At 40.2% G+C, this 17189-nt stretch overlaps 1 protein-coding gene and 1 pseudogene across 4 annotated transcripts in view; one reads left to right on the forward strand and one right to left on the reverse strand.

Moving 5' to 3' along the window:
- The window catches only part of LOC119532789, a 30342-nt pseudogene extending 22773 nt beyond the window's left edge, over positions 1-7569 (reverse strand).
- WDR72 (WD repeat domain 72) overlaps positions 7366-17189 on the forward strand; it is a 237577-nt gene continuing 227753 nt past the window's right edge. For 2 of the 4 annotated variants that reach the window (XM_037833924.1, XM_037833926.1), the window contains exon 1: positions 8347-8712. The gene's annotated coding sequence lies outside the window, so the exon portion shown is untranslated. Of the gene's footprint in view, positions 7775-7922; positions 7973-8346; positions 8713-17189 lie in introns of those variants that run through there. The other 2 variants (XM_037833922.1, XM_037833923.1) reach the window with 2 other exon arrangements.

Below are 17189 nucleotides of genomic sequence, written 5' to 3' on the forward strand. Positions count from 1 at the left end.
CATCCTTTTAACATGCTGTTGGATTCAGTTTGCTAGTATTTTGTTGAGGATTTTTGCATCTATATTCATAACCTATGTTGATCTGTAGTTTTCTCTTTTTTGGATATTTTTGTGTGGCTTTGGTATTAGGGTAATAGGGTCTCTCATCGTTTTAACATGCTGTTGGATTTGGTTTGCAAGTATTTTGTTGAGGATTTTTGCATCTGCATTCATAAGGGATATTGAGCTGTATTTTTCTCTTCTTTGGATATTTTTATCTGGCTTTGGTATTAGGGTAATAGGGTCTCATAGAATGAGTTAGTGTTCCCTCTTCTTCAAATTTTTAGAATAGTGTGAGAAGGATTGGTATTAATTCCTTGAATGTTGGGTAAAATTCACCAGTGAAGCCATTTGGTCCTGGAATTTCCTTTATTTGGAGATTTTTCATTAATGATTCAATCTCTTTTCTTGTTATAGGTCTGTTGAGATCTTCTACGTCTTCTTGAGTCCATTTAGGTAAATTGTGTGTTTCCTGGAATTTGTCCATTTCCTCTAATTTGTTGCTGCAACCCTTTATTTTCTGGCACTCTGAGAAAGATGGCTCTACCATCTTTTCCTAGACTTTTAAAGATTCTGTGAGGGGACAGACTCTGCCATCTTGGTGATGTCACTCTTCCAACTGAATTTTGGCCCTTTTGAAGGGCAACTCTAGGTAAAATTTTTTTTTAATTCAATTTTATTGAGATTCTTCACATATCATAAATCATCCAAAGTGCACAATCAATTGCACATGGTACCATCATAAAGCTGTGCATCCATTATTCCAGAAAAGAAATAAAAACAAAAAAGAAAACTCAAATCCTCCCATACCCCTAACCATCACACCCCTCCATTATTGACTCATATTATTGGTATAGTACATTTGTTATTGTTGATGAAAGAATGTTAAAATACTACTAACTGTAGTACATAGTTTGCAATAGGTATATTTTTTTCTCCATATACCCCTCTATTATTAACTTCTAGTTATAGTGTCATACTTTGTTCTAGTTCATGAAAGAGATTTCTAATATTTGTAGTTAATCATGGACATTGTCCACCACAAGATTCACTGTTTTTTTATACATTCCCATCTTTTAACCTCCAACTTTCCTTCTGGTGACATATGTGACTCTAAGCTTCTCTTTTCCACCACATTCATACACCATTCAGCACTGTTTGTTATTCTCACAATAATGTGCTACCATCACCTCTGTCCATTTCTAAACACTTAAGTTCAACCTAGTTAAACATTCTGTTCATAATAAGCAACTGCTCCCCATTCTTTAGCCTCATTCCATACCCTGGTAACTTATATTTCATGTCTATGAGTTTGCATATTATAATTAGTTCATATCAGTGAGACCATACAATATTTGTCCTATTGTGTCTGACTTATTTCACTCAATGTAGTGCCCTCAGGCTTTCTTCATCAACCATTTTTGTTCTGTTTTGTTTTGGTTTGGTTTGATTTATTTTTTAAGATGGTTTTATTCCTGCACCATACTTTCACATCCTAAGTAAACAATCAATGGTTCCCTTGTATAATCATGTATTTATGCATTCACCACCATCACCACTATCTATATAAGGACACCTCCATTTCTTCTACAAAGAAGGAGGAATAGTCAAAGAAGGTAAACAGACAAAAGAAAAAGAAAAAGAAAGAAAGAAAAATGACAGCTAAAAAGCAACAAAAGGAAAGATAGAATTAAAGTACAATAAAAGAGTCAGACAACATCACCAATGCCAAGAGTCCCATACCCCTCCTTTGTATCTCCCTCTCATAGGCATTTAGCTTTGGTATATTGCCTTTGCTACATTAAAGGAAGCATAATACAATGTATCTGTTAACTATAGTCTTTAGTTTGCATTGATTGTATTTTTTCCCCAATACCACCCCATTTTTAACACCGTGCAAGGTTGACATTCATTTGTTCTCCCTCATGTAAAAACATATTTGTACCTTTTATCACAATTATTGAGCACTCTAGGTTTCACTGAGTTATACAGTCCCAGTCTTAATCTTTCCTCTTTCCTCTGATGTCCCACATGCTCCTAACCTTCCTCTTTCAACCACATTCAGAGTCATCTTTGTTCAGTGTACTTACATTGTTGTGCTACCAATACCAGAATTGTGTTACAAACCTCTCACTCCTGTCTTTTCCTGTCTGTAGTGCTCCCTTTAGCATTTCCTGTAGAGCAGGTATCTTGTTCACAAACTCTATCATTGTCTGTCGGAGAATATTTTGAACTCTCCCTCATATTTGAAGGACAGTTTTGCCAGATATAGGATTCTCATTTGGTGGTTTTTCTCTTTCAGTATCTTAAATATATCACACCACTTCCTTCTTGCCTCCATGGTATCTACTGAGAAATCTGCACATAGTCTTATAAAGCTTCCCTTGTATGTGATGGATCGCTTTTCTCTTGCTGCTTTCAGGATTCTCTCTTTGTAACTGACATTTGATAATCTGATTATTAAGTGTCTTGGCATAAGTCTACTCAGATCTATTCTGTTTGGGGTACACTGCACTTCTTGGATCTGTAATTTTATGTCTTTCATAAGAGATGAGAAATTTTCATTGATTATTTCCTCTATTATTGTTTCTGCCTTTTTTCCCTACTCTTCTCCTTCTGGGACACCCATGACACGTAGATTCTTGTGCTTCATGCTGTCATTCAATTCTCTGAGACGTTGCTTATATTTTTCCATTCTTTTTCCAATCTGTTTTTTTTTTTTCGTGTGTGTAGGATTTCAGGTGTCTTCTTCTCCAGTTCCTGAGTGTTTTCTTCTGCCTCTTGAACTCTGCTCTGGTATGTCTCCATTGTGTTTTTCATCTCTTGTGTTGTGCCTTTCATTTCCATAGACTCTACCAGTAGCTTTTTCAAATTTTGGATTTCTACCTTATGTTCACCCAGTGTTTTCTTTATTTCCTTCATCTCTTTTGCTGCATCGTCCCTGAACTCTTTGCCTTGGTTTTTTATATGATTTAGTATATTCCTTTGAAAATCTTTAATTGATTGTTTCATTCAAGTGAAACAATATCTCAACTTTATTTTAATTGAGGTGTAAATTTTTTCCTTTGACTGGGCCATATCTTCATTTTTCCTAATGTAATTTTTAGTTTTCTGTTGTCTAGGCATCTGGTTTCCTTGGTTACCCCAATCAGATTTTACCAGTCCAGACAGGGTTCAGGTCTCAGAGTGGGGATATATTCAGAGTCAAGTTACCCTGAGGGTGTGTCTTAGAAGATTGACAGACTTTCCTGTGAAGCCTCTAGCTGCCGTGCTTTTCCTAACCTGCCCAGCAGGTGGCACCTGTCAGCCTCTTGCTCCCCAATGATGTAAGGAGATGTGGCCCCTTCAATTCTTAGCTTAGTTTGTTTCTGTTTTGACTGCTTTCCCCCAGACACTAGGGAGTTATCTTCTGCATTTGAATAGCTTCTTTGTCTCTCTGACTGTTATCTCCACCCCCGTCTGGGTCAGAGCACTGTGAACTGAAAATGGCTGGGGCTCTCTCCACTGGGCCACTCAGGTTGAGAGACAGAAAAAAGGGAAAGAAAGCCCCCTTTCAGAGTCAGTCCACAGCCCCCCAGTTTCGCCCTATGGTCAGATAGAGCACCCACTCTTCTGGGCTCTGTTTCCTGGGATACAGGTGTTTTCTGGGTCTCTAAGGTCAGTCCCTAAAAGTCTCTGTAATTTTCCTTCTTTTTTTTTTTAATTAATTTTTTTCCACCAGCCCCACCTTCTCTCCATTGAGGTTTGTCTATGTTTGTAGCAGCTTGTATTCAGCAGTCCACATTTGTTATTTAAAACCCCAGTTGGAGCTGGGCTGAGCTATATTCGCTTGCTCCAGCAATGCTGCTTTCTACCACTGTGAGATCCTGCAGCTCAGCCTGCCTTGGGGGGAGAGGGCTCCTGGCACTTTTCTGCAATTTTTACTTGCAGATTTTATGCTCCGATCTCAGCCACTCCACCCAATCCAGGTTGGTGTATGATGTGTGGACAGTCACAATTGTCCCCAGCAGTTGTTCCAGATTATTTATTAGTTGTTCCAGGGGACTAACTAAATTCCACACCTCTCCATGCCGGCCATCTTGCCCTTCTCCCCTCTACAAGAACTTTTAATGACCTCTTTTTAGCCTAAGGATTAAGATCAGTAAAAATTAAGGAGAATTATTTGTTTCAAAATGCAGTTCGTTAACTGTGATAAACGTTTTCCTTCATTCAGTCTTTTATTCACTATTTAACAAATACTTATTGGGGAATTATTCAGTGGCCAAATTCTGTGATAGTTAATGGAGATAAAATGGTGTACAATCAGACAGAGTCTCTACCCTCCAGGAGCTAATAACAATTTAGTCCATCAATTAACAAACACTACAGATCTCTATACTTAATCCTCATGCTAGGATGAGAGAAACTGACTATCTCACACATTGCTGAAAGTACTTATTCTAATTCTTGGAAATCAACTTGGCAAGATATATTTGGATGCATAAAAACAGTGATACATTTTGACTTAATTATTCTGCTTCTGGAAATCTGCCCTAACAGAATATTCAACACAGTATATTTTAGTGAAAAATTGGAAACAAATGCCCAGCAAGTGAGAAATAGGTATATTATGAAGCATTCACTTGGTGGTCTAATATGCAGCTATTAAAAATGAAGACAATTAGCAACATGGAAAACTTCTTGTAATGCAATATTATAAAAGGATATAAATTGTATCTCTATAATGAATACAAATATATAAAAATATATTAAGATAAAGATAAAAAAATCCACAACAATATGGAGTTAATGGTTATTTTAGATTAGTATGATTGGGGATATCCTCCCTATTTCCTATATTTATTTTAATGTAGTTAAATCTTAAAGAATAAACTCATAATAAAAACACAGCCAATTAAACACTTTGTAAATAACCTAGGGGGATTACAACAATTTTTTGGTTGAGTCAGAAATAACATTGTATATCATGTAATTTCTGCTTTAGAGTTAAAAAATATTTTTTAGTTATTGTATCTAATCTAATTATACATGAATTGAAAAACCAGAAAGGCTGGGCCCTTACCAGAACCAATAGCTACTGTGTCAGAATCAGAGAAAGACATACAGATCAATGCATGGTCAAACATCCTTCCTCCTTGTGGTGGACTTTCAGAAAGGATCACTTGAAAGCTTCTATTTCATCCCATCAGGCACAGGAAGTGCTCCCTATCCATTAATAGAAGCAGCAATGCATGGGTAAGGTGTGTGATAATTGAGATGGTAAATCATTCTGCTAGTGGCCACCTATTGATTCAGGGGCAGGAAATTCTGCTTCTGAATTCATTGCTTTTGATCCAAAAGGGTCTTGGTCTTTGTTTCAGTTTGCTAACACTGCAGAAATGCATTATGCCAGAAAATGGTTTGGCTTTTAACAATGGGGATTTATTAAGTTACAAGTTACAATTCTAAGGTTGTGAAAATGTCTGAATTAAGGCATCAACAAGAGGATACCTTTTCTGAAGAAAGGCTGCTAGTATACAAGTTTCCTCTGTCACATGGGAAGGCACATGATGGGAAGGTACACTACTGGTCCTTCTTTCCTGGGTTCCGGTTTCAATGACTCTCTCTCTCAGCTCCTGTGAGTCCTTCCTTGCTAGTTTCTCTCTGGGTGCTTCTTTCTCTCCCTGTGCTCTCATAAAGGGCTCCAGTACAGGATTAAGACCCACCTTGAATGGGCTGAGTCTCATCTCAGTTGAATCAAAAGGTCCCACCCACAATAGGTCTGTCCCCATAAAAATGGATTAAGAGAATATGGCCTTTTCTGGGGTACACAGCAGATTCAAACCAGCACAGTCTATGTAATCCGACTTCCCCATTTTACAGTTAGGATTCTGACACAGGGTCACATTATTATTTTTATGGACCCTAGGCACTTTTGTTTTCATGGGTCCTTTCCTCTATAAAAAATACTAAACATTATATTTTATGATGTCAAATATAAAACAAATTGGGCTTAGGTAACGAGTCTGATTTATTTGAAAGGGTAATTGCAAGAGAATGGAAAAGGACTATTGCAATATGGAGAGGAAGGAAATTTTAATAGGGAAATCACTGATCCTGACATATGCAAGCATCTCAAAACAGGCAGGAAAGGCTTTTCTTTTATATAGAGGTGTAAACAACAGTAGAAAGAACAGGTAATGGGGTAGTGGGATGAATGAGGGTGGCATGATTTTACAGTAGATCAAAGAATGTTTACCCTGAGGTCAGCCTATTCACAGGAGGGGATGTTAAGGAGGGTTTATACGTTGGCTCAGGATGAGGAAAGGAGAGAAGTTTAACCAAAGTTTGGTCAGGTCAAGCGGGCAGGTATTTTGTCAGATTGGTTAGTGGGTATAAACAGTTCTGCTAATTATGATATAAAGAATTTGGAGGGTCTGTGTCTAGTCTTGTCATAAGCGAGTCTATCTAAGCCATATGGGAAGAATGGTTCCTTGTAGCAAGCCATTTCTGGAACAGAAAGGGTGGGAGGATTTTTTCAGTCCTTTCTGTTTTCCAGGATCATAGGGATCAGGTAAAGTTCAATATTGCCAAGGCCTACATTAGTATAAAGACAAATTAATATTATATATGACAACATTTTCTTGGAACTACAAGTTAATTTTTCCATTTTTTTCTTTTTGTCCATTTTTGTGGGCCTTACACACTACAATGGATAAGTTGTCCCTGATTCGAGACCCAGAGAAACAAAGAGCACAGAACTAGTTATGGCAGAGCTCAGAAAGTTGAAGGCTCTGGTCAACAGATGGGATGAAGGCTTCGGGATGGTAGGGTGTGGGGCTGGGGATATTAACTTTAAAATAAGACTTAGGAGATAAGGAAAGGCTGGAAGCTTGGGAACACCTAAACAGTTGATTGTTAAATGCAGGTCATCATTCAACCAGTATTTATTATGTTTGTTGTCTCCACCTTCACAGAGCTTACAGTCAAGCAGGAGAGGCCAAAGACTAAGCAAGCAACTGCAATAAGTTGTGGCAAGTGTTATGACAGGAAATGAGGCAGCTGGGAGTGAACAGTAGGAATGCCTAAACTGTAGGGGGAATGTGAGGTTCAGATGAAACAAACAGAAATTGGCCAGGCACAGGAGGATGGGGAGGTGAGAGGAGTGTTCCAAGCAGCAAGAGGGACTGCACAAGGATAAACGATGTTTAACCTCAGAGGATACCTGAACTTGTGATTCTGACTTGGACCTGGACAAACATTCTTAGTATTTGGGAAGACATATATTATGGAAAGGGAGTGGCAAAAATCTCTCCCCACCTGCTACCAGTCGTCTTAGAATCCACAACTAAGGAGCCCATAGGGTGTGGAGGATGAAGTACACAACCCCTCCCATTTTCTACACTATCCAGTCAGGTGCCCTACTGGGCCCGCCGAGGCAAGCTAGGAGGCTGGTTTCCACGCTGAATGTTTCACCCACTCTAGATACTGGGAATCGCGCTCTCCCCTGCTCAGAAAGTGCCACCGGTCTCGAGGGGAACTTTCTCCCATCGCTGATTAAAGGTCTTAGGACTTCCAGGGGCAGTTCCTAGCCAGTGCCCCGGGTCGGGAGTGCATGCTCCGCCCCCATCAGGACTACCTGGATTTTCCCTACCCGAACTTCGACTTCTCCAGCCCGGGAGGGCAGGACACCTTGAGGCTGGTGCCGGGCCTGCCTCCTGGAGTCGCCGCAAGGCGGGAAGGGAGGCGGCAGCGGGTAAGCCAGAGGCGGGAAGGCAGAGCGGCTGCGTCCTGCCGGCTGGGCGGCTGCGGCCGGAGAGAACCAGGGCGCGCGGTGGGAGGGTCCGGGCGGGGGCGGGGGCGCGCCGGCCGGGGGGGCCTCTGCGGACAGCCTAGCCTGGCCCAGCCGCTGCCCGGCCCCTGCTGCTCCGCTGCGCCTGCTCGGCCGGCTCGGGTAAGGGGCCCTCACCCCCGGGCTGCGGCTCAGGCCCCCTCTCCCCCGCGGTGGGTCTTCGGGTGCCCGGGGCTCCTGCCGCCGCTCGTCCTCCTGCCCTCGGAGCCCGGCGCAGGAGAGGTCTGGCCTGACCCGGTGTTTAGAAGCCGCGGGGGCGCGGGAGGAAGGTGGGCGCGCCTAGCAGCTGCCATAACCTCTTCGTTTTGCATCAAGTTCTTGCACGTGGAAAATTCCCTTCTCAGTCACTTTCCCAGATGTCGGATGGGTAGTGATCAACGCCGAGCATCTGTCGCATTGGTTCTGTCAGGGAGTTCGCGGAGGGGAGTGGGGTGGGGGTGGGGAGGGGGCAGCACTCCCAGCTGTGGAACTGGAGGGGTCTGCCCTAGGTACTTTTAGGGACCTGCCTGCCCACAATTGAGAGAGATTCCTAGGACTCGGGACTTCTGTGGAGCGGGAGTTGGTTAAGTTGATTTCAGAACTGAGTTCAGTCACAGCTTAGAGTCTGTCTCTGCGATCCCTGTGGCTGGAAGAAAAGATCTGAGGGTGCACCCGACCGGCTCTGGTGTGAGACATCTTAGGGCGGTACTGGGGCGGAGGACCTGGAGAAAACTTTTTGCCGCACGCTTGCAGCAGAACCAGCGGTGAAGACTGCAGACACGAGTCGTTTGTCACTTGTAAGATTGGACAAGGAGCAGGAAAATGAAGGGGAGGATGTCAGCGTTGACAAAAATCTGGAACAGGTGACGTAGTGAGACTCTCCCCTTCGGGAACGGGTGCTTCCTGATCCTGTCTTCCTCCCCCTTGCAGTTTTAAGCTGTTGGATTCAAGGTCGTCTGCTGGAGACGAGGTCACCCGTTGGGAATATTTGTACCTCAAAATAAGGTTTAGAAACTTTTATTTGCTCCTTTCATACTCCCCCCTAACCTCCATACAAGATGCAGTTACTCTGTATCTACCCTCCTTAATCTTCACCCCTTAAAGACTAAGGAGAAGGCAACCTCTTTGTCATTCCAGTATTTGTGGTTAATTTGGTCTTGTGACTTTTTTGTAAACATCACTTGTTCCTTAGCCTTCTTTTAGTTCCTTCAATATTAAAATGTATCATTAGTGTTTTTGGTAAAGAATGCAAACTGTTGGAGGAAAAACAGATAAAATTTGCCCCCAAAGTGGGCATGAAGTGATATTAAACACAAACACACACACACACATGCACAGAAGCACACACAAGCACAGAAGCACACACACACAAATTGGTACTCTTGAGTTCTAATATTTTCACCTCTTTACAAAATGATGTTTTAAAGTTTCAATTATTTTATCATGAATAAAATATCAACTGTTAAGCTTCTCCTTGTATGTGAAAGCTTTTATTAGGAATCTCTACCCAGTGGAGTGAATGCCTTAAAAATCCAAGGTTCTAGTTTATAAAGACCAATTGGAATGGAAGAATATATTTGTTATAAAATAATTTCATGGAACCTTGAAAATAATGGTATCAATGATATTACAAGGTTTCAAGATTGCCATATGCAGACGTCATATTGTTCTTTCTCTCTGTTATTTCATAATGGCACACACAATATATGGCAACTCTTATTTAGAATTCTATTAGCACATCTTGAAAGACAGCTCTTTGGAATTCTGTTCTGAAGGTATAGTTACTTTTTGCCCCCCAGTTTTTAAAAGTTTTATATTCAAGTCTGCTCTAGGCTGAATTGAGGGCAGGAAGATGAGGTGGGGACCAGAACTACAAGTTATCTTTGGAACTGAGTTCTAGCCCCAGATCAGCTTTGGAGCTGTGGTACATCCCTTAAACTTTGGAGTCCTGGCAAGTTAAATTTATGTGTGTCATTTTTCTTATCTACAAAATAAGGGGATTGTTATCTCAGGTGAAGAGACATAGTAGCCCTTTGGACTCTTCTAAAAAAAAAAATGCTAACCTTCATTTCTAGAGCGAGGTATTACTGTTCTGGAAGAGTGTCACTTCTAGGATTTGCTTTAATTTCCAGAGGGGGCACTAACACGTTAGTCACTGCCCCTGACCCACCTAAGTAGGAAGCCATGTGGAGCAACATTTAGAGTGTGAGTTTTGGAGACGGAGGGGCCTGTCTCTAGCTCTGACCTTGGGTAAGTTACTAATGTTCTCTAAGCCTCATTTTCCTCCTATTTAGAATAGAGATAATAATAATTCCTAGGGTCATGATAAGGACCAAATGAAGTGATTCACATAATGTAAGTAGCATAGTGCCTACAGCATAATAAATTGTCAACAAATGGTAGTGATTTGGTTCTTCAACACTGACTTCTCTGCTGTTTTCCTTTTAACAAGATGCAATTTAACTCTGATAAATCCAACGTACTACACATAGGTATTTAGAAAAATAAGTAGATAGATGAGGGAGCCGTTACTTATTGAACTGACTAATCACGTTGGTTAATTGGCTGTATGTTCTGTGGGTCAGCATTGAGTTTTGCAGACTCAGAAAGTTGTAAAGATTTCAGGCTGCTTTAGTAGAAATTAGAATGTATGTCTATGCCAAGTATATTTTTCTCTATCTGCCTTTTGCTCTTTGTGCAGATCTCAGAGTTATACTCTTAAGATAAACATTTACAGACTGGTCTGTCTTTGGAAAAGAGAGGAGAAAAGAGAGGTGACTTTGAAGTCAGAACAAATACATATTTGTTCATAGTGAATTAATAATTACATTTCTTGTTACGTGTGAAAGTCCCTGCCAGCAGAATGCAAAAGAAAAGGGAACAGGTTCCTGTCCTCCTGGTGTTCACAGTATAGCTCAGTTATGGTTCAGGTAACAGACTCAGGGTGATAAGTGCTGTGATAAAAGTAGATAAAGGAATGCTGACATTGAGGAGTACTAAATATCAAACAGCAGAGACAAACAAATTAAAATTTAGTTCCAATTTTGAAGGTTGTATAGAAGGTTGCCAGAAGGAAAACTAAGGAAGAGCATCCAAGGCTAAGGGAAGAGTTTGTGTGAAGGTATGATAGGGTGAGAAAGAATACATGACAAATGGAGACCACCAATCCTGGCAAACTGTCCCCTAACCACTCGGCCATATACTTTCAGGCTACCTGAACTTGGCAAATTATCTTACCTTTCTGAACTTTAGTTTCTTCAAATTTAAAATGGGGATGATATTATTATTTTGCATTATTGGGTACTGATTTAATCTTCAAGTGTATCCTATAAGGGTGTCTGCCTCACAACATTGTTGGAAGACTTAGTCCCATGTAAAAAACTATCTTGTCAGATGCACAGTAGGACTCAACCAATGTGGTTCCCTCCACCTCTCTCCTTCCCTTGATTAGAGACAAGGGAATACTACCAATCCAGCCTTGATATGGATTTATGACTTTAATGCATATTATAAAAAGCAGACCAGGAAATATTTTGCCTGTTCTTGTTTAGAATGAAGTATGTATGACATTATATATACATCATCCACCATTACCCTTATTCCCTAACCTCTACAGCCTTTCCTTCAAGTAAGGCAATGGAATTAGCTATATTTTAGGGCAATACTCTGAAAACAGGAATGCCCACTTTTGAGTGTTCCTTTGCTGGAAAAGTCTGCATTCCTACATTTGCGTGATAGGATCTTCGGCCATCTTAGGCCCTACTTCAGGCTTCAGTCATTGTTTCAGTCTGAGCTATTAAAGTGAGTTGTAGAAAAAATTTGAGGGTGGAGAAGATATTGAAAATTGATTAGTTATACTGGGGCACCAAAATGCAAACTGGGAGGAATTTGTTATAAGATTTTATGCTCTTTTAATTTTTCTTTGATATTGTTAGCTCTTAAAGGTCTTTGACATGTGGAAAAAATTGCCTTAAAATTCCAACTTGATCATGCATTAGTTATCTCTTTTGTAAATGTTATTGTAAAAATGTGCTGAAAAATCAAATACCTATGATCTTTCCCTTAGGCATTTTCCTTTACCTTGATTTCAAAGAAAAGACCTTAGGCAGTTTTAGTGTGTGTTTCGTTGGTTGGTTGTTTTTTTGCTATTGTTGTTTTAGCAGCACCCTGCCCCCAGAACACTCATCTATATTTAACTGAAAGCTGGAAGAATTCTATGTGCTATGTGAGAAGCAGCAGACAAGAAAATAATTTAATCACTTTAGCTTTTGTTCATTGTAAAAAAAAATTAGTTGGTTAGGGGGTGAGATTGGGTTGATAGACTATGGTGGACACACATAAGCAAGGTATTAACATTCTCACCAGGCCATGAACATGACTGGGCCCTAAAAGCTTTTTAGGGACTTGCTGTTTTTGGTCATTCATTCATTCATTTCAGCTAAATGCTTGATTTTATTTATCAAGCATTAATTGTTCTGTATGTGGGGAATGTTGAGACTGAATCAAGTTCCTTAGCCTCAAGGATAGCAGTTTTCAAACTTGAGCATGAATAAGACTCTTTGTAGAGCTAGTTTAAAAATTCGAATTCCTGGACCCTATCTTTTAGAGGTTCTGATTCATTACATCTGATTTTGAACTTGGGAATCTGCATTTTGATAAGTCATGCAGTGATTCTGATGTTGATCTGAAGTTTTCTTTTTTTAACCAATGTTCTTCCAGAGTTGGTGTACACATTTACATAGACTCTTTGGAGTAAAGCAAAATCCCTCTGTCTAGGACTTATTCTTACTACTCAGTTGTCTAATCAAATGCAGACTCTATTCCCAGTCCTGCATTTAACTAAGCCAATTTACTTTTCTGTTTCTGTTTTTAATCCATAAAATAGGGATTTCTGCAAGATTTCTATAAAGTTCCACACTGCTCTTTGATTTGATGCTTTTGTCTCTTTTGTATCCAGGTTAGGCTCAAAGAGAATTTTTTGAGCATTTACAGACTAAGGTCCCACTTTGAGGAAATGGACTATTGAGTGAGATTTACCCCAAGTCCTGTGAAATCTTTAGATTCTTCAGGGTATCAGCACATCTGATTTCTTATTACCACCTTCTTAAGTAGGTGTGATAGAATCATGACATCAGATATGAAGGTGGGAAAGAAACCTGGTTAGAGATTGTTACCTTTTTTTTTAAAACTATGGATGTAAATAACCAGCTGAATACATCAGTTATTGCACTTCCCTTTGAGAAGCCCCCTCCTCAGGTAGGACTGAATGTGGCTTCCCCTGTGCTCTGCAGGCACCCTGTGGGAACCAAGCTGCATCCCTACTCTTTGGTAAAGGAGGTTCCTTGGTCTGCCTGCATCACGGGGCAGGACCTGGAGCCTGCATCTCAGTCTTCCAGGTGTTAAGCACAATTGGGCAAATGGTAGTTGCTTACTAAATATTTGTTAAGTGAATGAATTATTAACTGGCACTTTCACAACCTCTGTTAAAACAGAAGCCAGTTATTTTCTGTAAACGTATTCCATAATTTTTCTTCTTTTTTTAAATGTGGAGGACTCTGTGCTAATTTGAGAAATGTAGTGCATTCAGTTGCAATCGTTATTTAGAAGTTGAAAATAAAAAGGAATTTTAATAGCACTGTAATTTTCTTTAAGTTAAGGGAAACAGTGACTATAATTGTGATTAAGAGCCCATGATACCATACAGATACAGAGACACTTATTTCTCCCCTTCTTGAGGCACTGGGAGGCGGGGATTTGAAACATCTTTACATGAATTTTGATTTCCTATTGAACCAAAAATAGAAACAGAAAGAACTTCATTTTTTTTTCCCAATAAGATCACAGAGATAAACCAAGTTAGAACAATTCTCTTGAATAGCTAATGTCTGTCACCCAGAAGAGAAAATTATTTTCTGCCCTCTATGTTGATGTGTATAGAACATGTGTTCTGAGTAGCTGCTCTTTTCACTGCCTCTTTTTCCAGTTGAGGTGCAACATAAACTATTTTAATTAATATTGTGTCACCAAAAGGGATTGAAATAGCCAATTGAATTCTGCCAAGATAGAGTCTTTTGATGAAAACATATCTTTATTGATTGTGGACAAAGAAAATCATTCTTAAAATGAAATCCAGAGAAAAATCATATCCCTCAGAGAAAATTTTTGAGTGGCAGGCCAAGATTAACATCATAAAATTGAATTTGTGCTGCAAGCCTTTGATGTAATCAGCAGCTGGGAGATGGTGTTGCCCTTGCTGTGCTCCCTCTGATTGTGGTGAATTATTGTGTGGAATGAAATAAGTGTTTTTTGTGTCCCTCCTCCAAGAAATACAAACAAGGTATTACTAGGTAGTTTCTTGCTAGTTAAAATGGGTTGGATCGATTCAAGGCCTCTCAGGCTCTCATGCACTCAAGAACTATAGGAGTTGGGTATTTATTTATGCCTGAGACAGAATTTTTGACATCACTGACAGTGATTTCTTTAGTTAGGAGAAGCCCAGCAGAGCAGAGACCAGAGGATCCCTCTTACCACGGACTTTTTAGAATAAGCAGAGGCTACCACCTGTTAGAAAACGCCACATATTGCCTGGTTTCTGTCGGTCCAGGCAGGCCCTTACCTGTCTCCCTTGGCTAGTTCTTGTAGCATCCACTGCACTGAAATCAGTGCGATGTGGAAATCTCACTGGGTATTGTGAGTCTTCCATGACACCATGTTACAATGGACTTTTGTTCGTTTTATATTTAGTCCTGATGCTTTAAAAACACTCTTGCCCTTGCATGAACTTCCATGCATGTAATGAGTAGGTTTTGTAGATTAAGTAGAGAAAATCTACTTACAGACTAAAGAGTGATTTGACACCTTAACCACCCTGTGGTTGAACCTGAGTTTTTTGTTTTGTTTTTAATAGGTGGACTGGCTTGTCTGTGTGGAGCTGTAAACAGGTTGTGGTGTCATTGTTCTCTCCCTTTCAAGCCCTTTGAGGAACAGGATGGGCCTTGAATTCAGTCAGCTGTGGAGATATAATCCTAGCTGAGAGATTTACATTTACCAAGCCTCTTTTTCCAAATAACACTAATGGTGGGTGTGGGATTAAATGAGATAACGTATGTGAAAGCCTTCAGCACAGTATCTGGAAAACAGTTGGCATTCAGTAAACAACTGTTGAATTGAATTGTTAACACTGTGGTTTAAGACTGGGTAAAAGGGGAAAGGAGAATTAAAGCAAAAAGTGAGGATATGTTCTCGAATAGGGGAAAGGTGAGGAGCTAGGACTCAGTAAGTGCTGAGTAATAAGGAGGTGAGATGGGGGAATAAGAAAAATAGGTGGGGCTTGCCACAAAGAGGAGAAGAATGGTTGCAAGCTGCTTAGTGAATTAGTGTTAATACTGGCTGGAAGTTTCAGAAAATATTTTCTTAAAAAATTGAACATTCGGGTAAGGCTAGGATTCCTTTGGATTTCCTCAAGTACTTGTCCATGCTCTAACCCTCTCTCTAAACCACTTGGAATTCTACATTCACAGCCTTCCTGATTTATGTCGGTTTAGCCAAGCTTCTGCTAGGATTCTAGAGTACAAAAGGGTGGGTTTAAACAGGCTTCCTAGTAGAGGTGTCCTTGGTTGGTGGGCAGGATTGGAAAGCACTGGAATCATGGGCATTAGGGACACTTCTGCCTTCCTGCTGTGGGGAGGGGTCACATAGACTGATATTTCTGCCTGTGGAAATGCATTCCGTCTAGGAGGAAAATATTGCCATAATGGCAGTGGACTGATTACCAGTGTCAGTTTATGCTGAAATTGGTAGGAAGCAAGTAAATGTGAGACCAAGGAAGGAGCTAACTTGCCCCCAGAAAAACAAGGAATTTTCCAAGAGAGTAGTCAAGTTGTAAGGCATGCACCATTGACCATTACGGGAGTGAAGTTTGCTTTGGTACTGTACCTCTGAAAGCTTTATCCCAGCCTCCTTTGGATCATTTGTTTAAGTACTGAGGACTTTATAGGTTGTGAATTCTTAGAGGGCAGATCATGTGCTTTTTTATCTTTCATTTGTTAGGGCCATAGTAAATACCTGTTGAATGAATAAATGGATATTTTCTTTCCTCAGCCTATAATCTGGATACTTCTACACAAAAGAAGTAGAGAATAGAATTTGGTAAATGACCAATTGTGTGGTTTGGACAAAAATTTAAGTGTACATTTTCAAGAATTGATATATGTATTGTTGAGATATATGTTCTAACCAGAGGAAAACAAAGCCTGACAGATGAGAAGGTGGTAGAATTTGTTTTACTTTGACAATTTGATTCTTTTGAAGTCTTAGCTTCATATCCCCTGTTTAATTCACCTAATAGATGGGATTTACTATAAATTATGAATAATAAAATGAAGGATTATGAATGACAAGGATTCCACTCATTGAACTACTGTGTACTTAGCAGAGTTTATACTCAGATTTTGAGATTGAAAAAAGCCTTCCAATAATAATGGCTAATACTTAACAAATGTTTACTTTTTAATGCTTCCATAAATCATCTAATTTAACTCTCATGTCAACTCTATTAGATTGGTATTTCATTTATTCCCATTTTATTGATGAAGGAACCCAACACAGAGATGTAAACTACAGTGATGGAGTTGACATTTGAATTCAGGCTCTCTGACTCTAGGGCCTTGTTCTAGTTTGCTAATGCTGCCAGAATGCAAAACACCAGAAATGGATTGGCTTTTATAAAAGGGGTTTATTTGGTTACACAGGTACAGTCTTAAGGCCATAAATGTCCAAGGTAACACATCAGCAATTGGGTACCTTCACTGGAGGATGGCCAGTGGTGTCTGGAAAACCTTTCTTGGCTGGGAAGGCACATGGCTGGCGTCTGCTCCAAAGTTCTGATTTCAAAACGGCTTTCTCCCAGGACGTTTCCCTTAGGCTGCAGTTCCTCAAAAATGTCCCTCTTAGTTGCACTTGGGGATTTGTCCTCTCTCAGCTTCTCCACAGCAAGAGTTTGCTTTCAGCAGCCATCTTCAAACTGTCTCTCATCTGCAGCTTCTGTGCTTTCTTCAAAGTGTCCCTCTTGCCTGTAACTCCTCTTCAAAATGTCACTCTCAGCTGCACTGAGTTCCTTCTGTTTGTCAGCTCATTTATATGGCTCTACTGATCAAGGCCCACCCTGAATGGGTGGGGCCATGCCTCCATGTAAATATCTCATCAGAGTAATCACCTACAGTTGGGTGGGTCACAGCTCCATGGAAATCTAATCAGCACCAAAACGTCTGCCCCACAAGACTGCATCAAAGAATATGGCTTTTTCTGGGGGACATAATACATTCAAACCAGCACAGGTCTA

Source organism: Choloepus didactylus, chromosome 4 (genome assembly GCF_015220235.1).
Source record: "Choloepus didactylus isolate mChoDid1 chromosome 4, mChoDid1.pri, whole genome shotgun sequence".
NCBI lineage: Eukaryota > Metazoa > Chordata > Mammalia > Pilosa > Megalonychidae > Choloepus > Choloepus didactylus.